The sequence below is a fragment of the Natator depressus genome, chromosome 3 (genome assembly GCF_965152275.1).
Source record: "Natator depressus isolate rNatDep1 chromosome 3, rNatDep2.hap1, whole genome shotgun sequence".
NCBI lineage: Eukaryota > Metazoa > Chordata > Testudines > Cheloniidae > Natator > Natator depressus.
This window is the reverse complement of record NC_134236.1, coordinates 34,950,502-34,963,353: the sequence shown is the minus strand read 5'-3', so window position 1 is coordinate 34,963,353 and position 12,852 is coordinate 34,950,502. Positions and strand designations below refer to the sequence as shown.

The 12,852-nt window shown below is 42.3% G+C and overlaps 1 long non-coding RNA gene across 1 annotated transcript; it reads right to left on the bottom strand.

The window, feature by feature from the left end:
- Window positions 1-501: 501 nt before the first annotated feature.
- Window positions 502-7,972, bottom strand: LOC141983811 (uncharacterized). The gene is made up of 3 exons (XR_012638520.1): window positions 7,810-7,972; window positions 2,913-2,961; window positions 502-1,073 (listed from the first exon to the last, which is right to left on the bottom strand). It is a non-coding gene; the product is annotated as an uncharacterized LOC141983811 (long non-coding RNA).
- Window positions 7,973-12,852: the final 4,880 nt, after the last annotated feature.

Below are 12,852 nucleotides of genomic sequence, written 5' to 3'. Positions count from 1 at the left end.
AATGCTGAAGGAATGCCATTAAACAGTACTGTTGTTGTCAGAAAGGGTCCTGAATGTAGCCAGAAATGGGCAGGGCCACTATAAAGACAAGAATGGTTATTACAGGAAATGCAGCATAAAGAGGGGCCTATGACCAATGCCAATATACCATTCTTCCTTCTACATACATAGATCATCCATTATGGGTGTTGCTCAGTTCCTGGCTCATTGCCATGGCTAGGATCCAATTCCAAGATCCATTAGCACTCCTTACCTCTTGAAGCTCCTTTAGATCAGCCAGTGTTCATGATAAGGAAATTACACATTCATTTGCTCAATAGAATTTAAAATGAGATACACCAAGATTTCCCTTGGCAACAGACCTGAACTGATTGATGCTAACCATTCCCTAATTTAATTTATTGTTCAGTGTCATTCCACTTTATCTTACTATCTATGGTATTCATAACTGAAAAATAAAAAACAATCTCTCCGCAACCCTAATGTATACAGACTTCCATGTTATAATGATCTACTGAGTAATTTAGAGGTTAACTTGTACCCAGGCAGGTTATGGTAAGGGATTCATGGTGCACATTTAATTAACAGAATGTGATGTGGGTCAACCATTTATTACCATTTCACATCAGCGTACCAAACATGGCTGAGTGAATCATACACTGAAAGGGGCATTGTGAGTGACCACATATTTACCAACATTGCTCATAAGGTGACAGCTTCCTGATTTCTTTCTCGTTTGCACTGAAGACTGTCCCTGGTGCTCTTACAAGAAATATGCATGTATTCAGTTATAATCCCTAGTGACTATTCTAGGTGAGACTGATAAAAAGTCAGAGAAACCCTTTATGAATGACCTCAAAGAAAGCTAAACTCCCACAGGCTATCCTTCCTTGTTGCCTCAACCACTCTACCATCAGTCTTCTTCCACAGCACGTAGTGGCAATCTCTTCAAAGGAAGGCTCCAAGCTCTTCTACAGACAGGAAAAATCTTTGTGGGTGTCTTTGTATGCTCACTCCACCATTCCCAGACTTTTGGAGCTGGAGGTTTAAAGTTCCACATGCTTCCTCTTCCCCTGTGAGAGCAAAATTGTGAAAGGTCTTGAAAATAAAATTCTGAAGTGCTCCCCAGGCAGCACTCAACAGCAGCAGATTTGTTGGGGCACCTGTCAGTCTTTGTGCTTAGTCTTCTTTGCCTCGATATTTTTAAAACTACTGAGTTCTGTGTCTTCCCTGTTAGTGACACCCAATGTGGAATGCATGGAAGCTTCAGAATTCAGAGCATTTAAACATACTGACAACAAAGCCCAAATGAGAAACTGTAAGACCTGCCCCAGAAGAGGTGATGGGATGTATATTCAGAGCTATTTTTATGTAATCTAAGCCAGTGGTTTTAAAACTTTTTTTCTGGCGACCCAGTTGAAGAAAAATTGTTGATGCCCGCAACCCAACGGAGCTGGGGATGTGGGGTTTGGGGTGTGGGAGTGGCTCAGGGCTGGGGCAGAGGTTTGGGGTGAGGGCTGCGGGGTGGGGCCAGAAATGAGGGGTTCAGGGTATGGGCTGGGGCTCTGGGCTGGGGCAAGGGGTTGGGATGTGGGAGGGGGGCAGGTCTCTGGGCTGGGAGTGCAGGCTCTGGGCTGGGGCCAGGAATGAGGGGATTGGTGGGGGCTCAGGGCTGGGGCAGGGGATTGGGGCGTGTGGTTGCGCGGGCTTACCTCGGGTGACTCCTGGTCAGCGGCAAAGCGGCGGTGCTAAGGCAGGCTTCCTGCCTGTCTTGGCACTGCAGACCACTCTGCAACCCGGAAGCAGCCAGCAGCAGGTCTGGCTCCTAGGCGGAGGCATGCAAGAGGCTCTGTGTGGCTCTGGCTGCAGACACCGCCCCCGCAGCTCCCACTGGCCAGTTCCCTGACAATGGGAGTGCGGAGCTGGTGCTTGGGGCGGAAGCAGCGCGTGAAACCCTGTGGCCCCCCCACCTAGGAGCTGGACCTGCTGCTGACTGCTTCCAGGGCGCAGCACAGTGTCAGAACAGGTAGGGACTAGCCTGCCTTAGCCAGGCAGCACCGCCAACAGGACTTTTAACGGCCCGGTCAGCAGTGCTAACTGGAGGCGCCGCAACCCAGTGCCTTACGTTCCACAACCCAGTACTGGGTCGTGACCCACAGTTTGAAAACCACTGATCTAAGCTATCTTTCTCCACCCCAAATGATTTACAGAGCATTATTAAGAGCTGCAATATACTAGCCTAAAATTAGCATTGAGCAAAGCTTGTTTCAGGAGTGGGGGTTACAAATGGAGGCACCATTTAGGGGTAGTGCATTGGGTAGCCCTCACAAGCAGAGCCATTTTGAGAGTATGGGAGGAGAAGTTTCAAGTGGGGACCATCACAGGAATACGTCCAACTGGGCTCTGATCAACTCTCTGTCCTAGGCAAATCCAGTAAGGCCATGGTGCTAGGTCTGAGAGCTAGTAGCACAGTCCTAATGTACCATGGGAATCAAGGCAAGATTATCTTAAATATGATTTTTAAAATATAGGCTTTATTTTGCATGTTAAATTCTTTAAAACTGTAATTTCCATGTTTGTAATGAAAACACTTTTTGTTGCACGCTGCATACTCATCTGCCGGCTGCCTACTCGGCTCATGTACAAAGTTCATATCTTTCGTGGTGGCAGTTTGAAATTCTGACAGGCTGGCCTCCAAGCTGGCACTCTGCATGCTTTGACTGACATGGGAACAGAACTTTCCCAGCCGTCTGTGCATCCTCAGTTAAACAGGCCCCCCGGGATGCTCCAGCCTTGTTTTCAGACATCCTGTTGGACTGCCACCTGAAAGGCTGCCTAGGGACCATGCTGCGGCTTGAAACCAGAAAAAACTAAACTCAAAATAAAAATTAAAGCAATGAACACATTCCCACCTGCAGCTGCACAGAATGGCATCCACTCCATTTCTTGCACAGGCAGGCCCTGTAAGGACATTTTAATAAAATTAAACTTTTAAAATGTTCAGACTGGATGCAATTTTTTTTTTGGCCATCTGGAACCACAACCTGTCCAGTTTAGATACACGTATCAAGAGCATATTTACTCTTTTCATTGGCTCCCTGCCTGTCTTACTGATCCAATTGAGGTTTCCCATGCTGAGGAGGCTGTTGAGTTTTTTTATTCCTCTCTCGGTAAGATTGAACCTTTATAGACCATGCCATTTGGTCTGACTCTTGCTACATTGTATAATTGTTCCCCGATCTCCTAGACATGCTTTTAAAACGATGCTGCTTCAGCTGCGTTGACACACACATGTATGTGCCTGCCTTCAATTGTCCTGTTGCCACTATTGATAGAATGCCATTCTGGCTTGCACACTGGAGTTACTGTTGCACTTTTTTGAGGTAGGCACTACTTGGCAATTTTGTGTTCTGTTGATTAATTTTTGTGATGATCTCCGTGCTTTTAAAATAAACATGTAAAAAACAAACAAGTGAGGAAATCAAATATTAAAACTCTAATTAATTGTAAAGAGCTAAATACAGCACAAACAAGGAATTTAGAATTAAAATGCACACTGCCATTCTCATGTTAAGTCCTGCCCTTGTGCCTAGGTATCACAGCACACACTATACTGTGATCAGTGAATGCCAACATCTATTTAAAATTCTGTGTTTATCAATGAACTCAACATTTTGGCTTTTAGTTTCAGACAGGTTGGCAAATTGTTCCTCTCCTGAGGTTTTAGGGAGAACTAAGACACACAGCTAACAACCTAAGCTCTTGCCTCTTGCTGTAGAAGGGTGGGGGGGGGAGGGCTCTATCACAGTGGTCAGCCTCTTTATAATGGTAAATGTGGATGCTCAGTTCCTCTCCACCAGGTGCTACAGCCCTATTAAATGTTAATCTGTTTGGTAACATTCCTTCAGGAATTTCCGTGAGTCCCTCTTGACAGAATAAGCTGTATCCCAGAAAAGCCACAGTCAGCATGGATACAACCATGACTACTTTTTCTGGATCACACAAAATCCAGTGGCCCCTGTGCAGGTCTCTCCATAGAGAGCCATAGAGATGTTTTCCAGTATGGAGCTTAGTAGTTAGTGGGCATTTTAGCACATATCATTCACCCTAACACTTTGTACCCTGCCTGCATTATTCATCTGGGCATAAGTAACCTGTATGGGGGGATTTTGTTGTCACTATCAATGACATTAATTTGCTGCCAACAAATTTCTTCACCTTGGTGTTACAAAATATAAAGGTTTCAGCGTCTAAGAAGCAGCCATGTGCACAAGGTAGGGTGATGCACCCTTCATCTCAGAGTACAATGGATGCTGTGGCCTTTCACTAAGATATTGCAAAATGCAGAATGGGTGTTCCCCCAACACCTCCCATAAAGCGTCTGATGGGATTTAGCATCTTGACTAGGTTTCTAACCATTTGCCACTTGCTACTTTTTTTTTTTTTTTTTTTTTTTTGGTGGTTGATTGGCCTGATCGTGTAAGTAGCACATTAACTCATTTCTATTCTAAATTTGGATTTTGGTGGCACTTCTTTTTAACCTTTTTAACACAAAGACAAGAACATGGTCTGTTTGATTCTGCTCTCAGTGCAATCCCATTAATGCTGAACGGAGATCAAATGCTTATCAAAAATATAATTTGGACCTAAAGCTCCATTGTCTAATTTTAGTCAGAGCAAGTAACCATCAAACACCCTCGGGTTAATAAATAAATTGGGAGAGTGGACAAGGAGGAAATGTTTCACACTCCTTTCTAAGTTGTCCTGTGCTTATGAGTTAGTTTCCATGGCAATCACACCCATGTGATATTTAGTTTTGACTCACAGCTGTTGGAGTCTCTGGCATTGTGTTGGGTTTTTTTTGTTGTTTTTTTTTTTGCTATCATAAAAATGTTCAGACTATAAGCATCTTGCTTGAGGCATAAGCAGCAGCTCAATCAGGAAAAAGTGCTTGCTGCTTAAGGAGTATATTTTAGTTTTAGGTTTGGTTTGTTGTTGTTGAGGGAAATTAACTAAATGGCAGTCACCTTTTCTTACAATGTTAAACTTCGCTTGCACAAAATACATTTACACACACACAAAGTGAGACGCTGCTGTAAAAATTTATTCTTGATTCTTTTATATTGCAGCTTTTTGTGGGTCTTCAAGAAAGTATGTTTTCCTAGAGAATAAATCAAAGAAACCCACGTTTGAGTATATAGCACCATTCTGTTCTGTGCATGGAACTCCATGGAAATTGATGGGAATTCTGTACAGAAACTGACTTTGGTCCTAGGATCTGTAATCTGATGAGTGGACAAAGAATTGCTATTTGTTTACCCAAATATTCTCACTCTCCTCTTTCTCAAGAACCCAATTCTTTTACCTTGTTTTCTATAGTTGATGTTCATTTCTGTCTTCCCTCTTTCTTACTTCTTACCCTACCTCAATCTCTATCTGAAGAGTTCAGAATATATAAAATTTGCTTGCACTATGAGGACACATAATTTTAAATTGTTTAACCTTCATTTCTCCATTCTCTACCTGAATCCTTTGGCCAGATTCCACCTGTCTTACTCATGCTGAGTACCACCCTGATTCACAAATAGCCCCATTACAATCGGTAGGAGTATTTAAGAGGGGCTGGCAGAATCAGAACCCTTCGGTCAGATTGTGATACTATTGCATGGTTACGTCACACAAACAACCTTAACTGTGTTGAATTGACACCATGAAAGGGAAAAAATCTAATGTGTCTTTAAAAATCAGTTGAAACTGGGACCATTACAATTCCTTAATCATAACTATATGGTTATTGCATGGTGTTGCTACAGGACAAAGTTAAGGTTGTCTGGGTGCCCTAAGTGTTCATTTCCATACCTCAATGTGTTTGGATTGCTTTTAAATTTAATCTCATCTCTGAATGTCCTGGGTTTCTATCACTGGATTTGGGGACAGTTATAACATTCCTATAATGCAATTTTTGTCTGGTAAAATATTGTTAGATATTTTGAGAGGTTCTAGTTCCTCAGCAGTAGGTGGTAGAGACTTGAAATTTGGCCGTGAGAATTCCTACATCACAGATGTTCCATTCCATTTGATGGTCTGGTGAAGATCGGTTGTAATTTGTCAAAGTTATAGCGGTTTTAAAATGTACTCTATGCGTGCACACTAGAATGTATAATGCACTCCATCAAGAGACTGCCAGGGTTCTAGTGGGTCAGTGCATAATAGCTTAGTAAACTTTGTAGGGGAATGATGTATTTCTCATGCTGAATGAAAGAAATCAGGGTGGGAAAGAGACGTGCCTCGATTCTCCTCCACCTGCCCTTCTCACTAAAATTGCCACTTAGCCTATGGGAAGGAGCATCTTAGAGGCCAGGTTTTCAGTGTGAATCCTCAGTACTTTCTGGAAATCAGGCCCCTTTAAGTTGCCTCGGGTTGGACAGCCATAAATGGAGGCATCAAATATAACTGATCATTTCTGAAAATCTTGGCCCTATATAACTTCTAATTGTTAATATTTCCTTTTTCTCAGTCAATCCTACTATTTCCCCTCATTTTCTGTCGTGGTTTTTTTCAATAGTCTTAGTCCTCAGCATCAGTTCTTACTTCAGACTCATCTTTCTCTTAAATCCGTCACTTCTGTCTATATCATTTCATTGGACATCTGCATCTCTCACACTCACCGACTTCACCATCTCACACCACACCAGTGCTTCCCAGCACTGAACTGGGTTCATAATCTGTTCCATTCACTTTGCAGAAATAGTTGGCCTCTGTTAAGCATGGTGTAACTATAAGCATGTACATCATTCAATTACAATTTCAGGGGAAAGTCTGCATTGTAAACAGAGCAGAAAAATAGCAGTTTAAAACTGTAATGGAATATTATGCAGTACATTTTATCCTTTTAGAAAGCAATTCTCTCAAGTCACTGACTTCTGGTACCATACAACAGTGCTTTGAAGGGTATTGTTCTCACTCATTATGTGCAACATTCGGCATGCATTTGTTTATCACAGCTAAATTCCCACATTCCTTTGTTTTTGATTCCTCTTGTCATGTTTTTGATGTCTTCCCTTCCATGAAAGTAACAATCTGAGGCACCCACAATTATGGTCCACAAACTTCCTGTCTGACCATGGGCAAAGCACTTAGGGCCAGATTTTTAAAGGCGTTTAGGGACCTAAAGATGCAGCTAAGTGCTGAGTGGAATTTTCAGAAATGCCAAAGCAGGTTAACCACCTAACTCCTGAACACTTAGTCACTTTTGAAAATCCTGTGTCACCTATCTGCATCTTTAGGTGCCTAAACACCTTTAAAAATCTGGCCCTTTAGTCTCTCTCTGTTTTAGTTTCCTATCCGTAAAATTAGGATAATAGTACTTCTCCACTTAACATTAAAAAGATTGTGAGATGCTCAGATACTACAATAGTTGGGGCCATATAAATGCCTAAGATAAATAGATATAGGTAAGAAACGCTTAGTGTTTAGACCAGATCCCAGTGACACAAGAGAAACAGCAACATAATTAAAATTAAAAAGAAACTATTAGGGCTCAGCATTCCGTGTTATTGGTTCTGTAAGATCATTTGCTAAACCAAGTTACAAGGGCATCTCTCTCTTCCTTTATGGTTATTGATGCTGTTTGAACAAAAAGTGCACCGTTAGCCTCCAAAAGCAGGGAAGAATAAACTCAAGGTTCAGATGTTGCCAAGGCACTTTGTAAATGGAAAATTCCATCCCGTTATTTTGCTCAAGACCCCAGCCACTTTAAGGAATTCACAGCATGAGCGACTGTAACACCACCTCAACTCTGTTTCTTACCTGTATCCAACTTGCCATTAATTCCACGGTCTCCATGGGTCCTTTTCTTCAACATCCACTTAAGTGTAGCTACTTTTCAGATAGCTGAAGACACAAAGATACATGCAAAAGCTTTGCTGGCACACTGCTTATACTTCGAAAGCCAGGGAATATTTCCCACACTGAATACGGCAGAAACACCGTGCAGCTGCACAACATAGCAGGAGCATTTCTTATCTCACTGTAGTATCTGCTTGTTCTAGTTTGAATTTCAGCAGAAAAATAAATTCTCCATTGAGTTTGTACTTTATTATATACCAACCCTGGGAGAACTAGTTCGACTGCAAGCACAGCACATTTGGCAAGGAAATGATGTCTCGTTGACAGAAGCTAAATGTGGGCAGACATACTGGTTGAATATTTTGCTTGTTCTTCTAGTTTACTTAGGCTACGTCTACACTACAAAGCCTATGTCAGCATAGCTATGCCAGCATAGCCCCATAGTGTAGATGCAGTTTGCACCAATAGAGTTTTTCCATCAGTGTGTGAACACCACCTCCCCAAAATAATGTTAGCTACATCAACAGAAGCACTCCTCTTTCAACACAGCTGCATCTACATTGGGGGTTCTGCCAGCATAGCTTTGTACCAGGTGTGTGTTTTTCACACCCCTCACTAACATAGCTCTGGTGATGTCTTTTAAGTGCAGACCAAGTCTTAGGCTTGATCCAAATCCCTAAGCAATGTAGCTGTGCTACCCTAATGCCCAGTGCAGAATGCTTCTGTCCACTTACCTACCGTCACTCAGGGAGGTGGTGTTCCTACTCGGATGGAAAAACCTCTTCTGTCAGTGTAGGCTATGTCTATGATGATAAGGTCCTTGTAATGTAGACATGCCCTCAGTCTTTACAAATGACTGGATAAATGTGACTAATTTTATGGAAAATCTGCTTTTATTTTAAGATTTCTTGTCCCTTTTCTAACCTCTTTTAAGAGTGTTTCGGGTTTTGCATTTGGAATAGATGTTATTTACAAGGCTACCCTTAATACTAATTTTAGTAGTGACTTTTAGAACTTTTTAGGTGTCCATCTATTTTTAAACCGTGCTATATTTAATTGTTGGTGCGTTTTCCCATTAATTGTGCAATTAACTTGAAAAATGTTATGTTAACAATGAAATGACCTCAGATCAGTTAATAGAGAAAACAGCGCTCCCTGGTCATGGAATATCTTTTCAGTAAAGTCTACCTCAGCAACAAAGTTTTGCTCTTTCCTCAAGTGGGCACAGTTCAATTGATCTTGCTTTCCTATATTCCATGCCTATGTTCCATAGATGCCATTTGCTCTGAGACCGGATGTTAATCATAACAGAGTTTTTCTTGGCTCCCCTTCAAGATTATATATTTTTTTTAAAAATCTTGCTCTTTTCCTATGAGTTGTGGCTCCCCTGGGAATTCATTAACTGACAATAAATCAGGAGTGAAGCTGTTGTTTCAGCATTTGAGCCATATTCCTTTTATATTATCAAAAAAAGAAAAGGAGGACTTGTGGCACCTTAGAGACTAACCAATTTATTTGAGCATGAGCTTTCGTGAGCTACAGCTCACTTCATCGGATGCATACTGTGGAAATTGCAGAAGACATTATATACACAGACACCATGAAACAATACCTCCTCCCACCCCACTCTCCTGCTGGTAATAGCTTATCTAAAGTGATCATCAAGTTGGGCCATTTCCAGCACAAATCCAGGTTTTCTCACCCTCCGCCCCCCCACAGACAAACTCACTCTCTTGCTGGTAATAGCCCATCAAAAGTGACCACTGTCTTCACAATGTGTATGATAATCAAGGTGGGCCATTTCCTGCAGAAATCCAGGTTCTCTCACCCCCTCACCCCCCTCCAAAAACCACACACACAAACTCACTCTCCTGCTGGTAATAGCCTATCCAAAGTGACCACTCTCCTTACAACCTGCATGAAAATCAAAGTGGGCCATTTCCAGCACAAATCCAGGTTTTCTCACTCCCCCACCCCCATACACACACAAACTCACTCTCCTGCTGGTAATAGCTCATCCGAAGTGACCACTCCCCCTACAATGTGCATGATAATCAAGGTGGGCCATTTCCAGCACAAATCTAGGTTTTCTCACCACCCCCCCCCACACACACACACCCAAACTCACTCTCCTGCTGGCAATAGCTCATCCAAACTGACCACTCTCCCCACACTGTGCATGACAATCAAGGTGGGCCACTTCCAGCATAAATCCAAGTTTAACCAGAACGTCGGGGGGGGGAGGAGGAAAAAACAAGGGGAAATAGGCTACCTTGCATAATGACTTAGCCACTCCCAGTCTCTATTTAAGCCTAAATTAATAGTATCCAATTTGCAAATGAATTCCAATTCAGCAGTTTCTCGCTGGACTCTGGATTTGAAGTTTTTTTGTTGTAAGATAGCGACCTTCATGTCTCTGATTGCGTGACCAGAGAGATTGAAGTGTTCTCCGACTGGTTTATGAATGTTATAATTCTTGACATCTGATTTGTGTCCATTTATTCTTTTACGTAGAGACTGTCCAGTTTGACCAATGTACATGGCAGAGGGGCATTGCTGGCACATGATGGCATATATCACATTGGTGGATGTGCAGGTGAACGAGCCTCTGATAGTGTGGCTGATGTTATTAGGCCCTGTGATGGTGTCCCCTGAATAGATATGTGGGCACAGTTGGCAACGGGCTTTGTTGCAAGGATAGGTTCCTGGGTTAGTGGTTCTGTTGTGTGGTATGTGGTTGTTGGTGAGTATTCGCTTCAGGTTGGGGGGTTGTCTGTAGGCAAGGACTGGCCTGTCTCCCAAGATTTGTGAGAGTGTTGGGTCATCCTTCAGGATAGGTTGTAGATCCTTAATAATGCGTTGGAGGGGTTTTAGTTGGGGGCTGAAGGTGACGGCTAGTGGCGTTCTGTTATTTTCTTTGTTAGGCCTGTCCTGTAGTAGGTGACTTCTGGGAACTCTTTTGGCTCTATCAATCTGTTTCTTCACTTCCGCAGGTGGGTATTGTAGTTGTAAGAATGCTTGATAGAGATCTTGTAGGTGTTTGTCTCTGTCTGAGGGATTGGAGCAAATGCGGTTGTACGCAGAGCTTGGCTGTAGACGATGGATTGTGTGGTGTGGTCAGGGTGAAAGCTGGAGGCATGTAGGTAGGAATAGCGGTCAGTAGGTTTCCGGTATAGGGTGGTGTTGATGTGACCATTGTTTATTAGCACTGTAGTGTCCAGGAAGTGGATCTCTTGTGTGGACTGGACCAGGCTGAGGTTGATGGTGGGATGGAAATTGTTGAAATCATGGTGGAATTCCTCAAGGGCTTCTTTTCCATGGGTCCAGATGATGAAGATGTCATCAATATAGCGCAAGTAGAGTAGGGGCGTTAGGGGACGAGAGCTGAGGAAGTGTTGTTCTAAATCAGCCATAAAAATGTTGGCATACTGTGGGGCCATGCGGGTACCCATAGCAGTGCCGCTGATCTGAAGGTATACATTGTCCCCAAATGTAAAATAGTTATGGGTAAGGACAAAGTGAAGACAGTGGTCACTTTTGATGGGCTATTACCAGCAAGAGAGTGAGTTTGTCTGTGGGGGGGGGCGGAGGGTGAGAAAACCTGGATTTGTGCTGGAAATGGCCCAACTTGATGATCACTTTAGATAAGCTATTACCAGCAGGAGAGTGGGGTGGGAGGAGGTATTGTTTCATGGTGTCTGTGTATATAATGTCTTCTGCAATTTCCACAGTATGCATCCGATGAAGTGAGCTGTAGCTCACGAAAGCTCATGCTCAAATAAATTGATTAGTCTCTAAGGTGCCACAAGTCCTCCTTTTCTTTTTGCGAATACAGACTAACACGGCTGTTACTCTGAAACCTTTTATATTATGGGATCATGCAACATGGGAAATTATATTGCTTTCTGGAATCATAGGGCATGACTCTCCACTACCTTACACTTTGTATAGTCACTTACACCTGTGAGACTTGGGTACAAAAATACCATTCTAATCAGGTAGCACTTGACATTTACTTTGCACAGGTGCAGGTGACTACACAAAGTGTAAGTCAATGGAGAATAGAGTGGGTGGGAAGTAGTATTTTGTCCCATGAACATTTTTGAGATTAAAAAACAATTCCTGTCCTGAATTGGGCTGAACAATCAAAATCGCAAATATTTTTGCAAACTGGAAATCCCCCCAAAAAATTCAGTTTGGGTCAATCTGAATGCTTTTCTATTTTGACCATTTTTAATCTGTTTATTTTTTTTAAATTCGAATTAGCTTAAATTTCAAAACAGAAATTCTTTTCAAATGGGAAAACCAGAATTTATTATTCTGCAGATGTCAGAACATCCTATTTTGACTATTTGAAAACGTTTGTTTTTCTAAGAAAAAAATGAATTGAGAAATTCATCAAAACTGACCCCCTCCTGCAAAAAGTTTCAGTGTAGGCAAATTGGTATTTTTCTACAAAAAACATTTTGTCACACACAAAAAACAAAACGGTCCGCTTCCCTGCAGAATCGGGCCCATGGAATGCAGTGATCTATCTTCTTACAAGAGGACAGAATTGCAGTAGCCCCAAAAAGACATTTCATGTGTAGTCCTGTTCAATGGTCTTATTACTTATTACTATTAATGTATCACCTAGATGCTCCGATCGGGGCTCTATTCTGCTAGACAGGGTGTGGACATAAAGTAAAATGGCAGTCCCTGCCCCAAAGAGTGTATACAACAGTTGGACAAAGAAAACAGAAATGGGAGAAAAGAGAAGGAGAAGGTAAGCAGTAGTCATATCTTGCCACCTGCTTGTACATGGTTATTACTCAAATTGAGTGGAAAAATTTAATTAGACACTTGCAATAGTTGATCATCCATACTTCTCTCAGGGCCTTACATTACACTAGAGCCTGAAAATGCTGTGATGCAACAAATTAGGCCTCCTTTCATTTTTTATTTTAAATTGACAGTTGCTTCTTCCGATGCAAACATCTAGTTCACTCCACTGGCTCCAGGGTC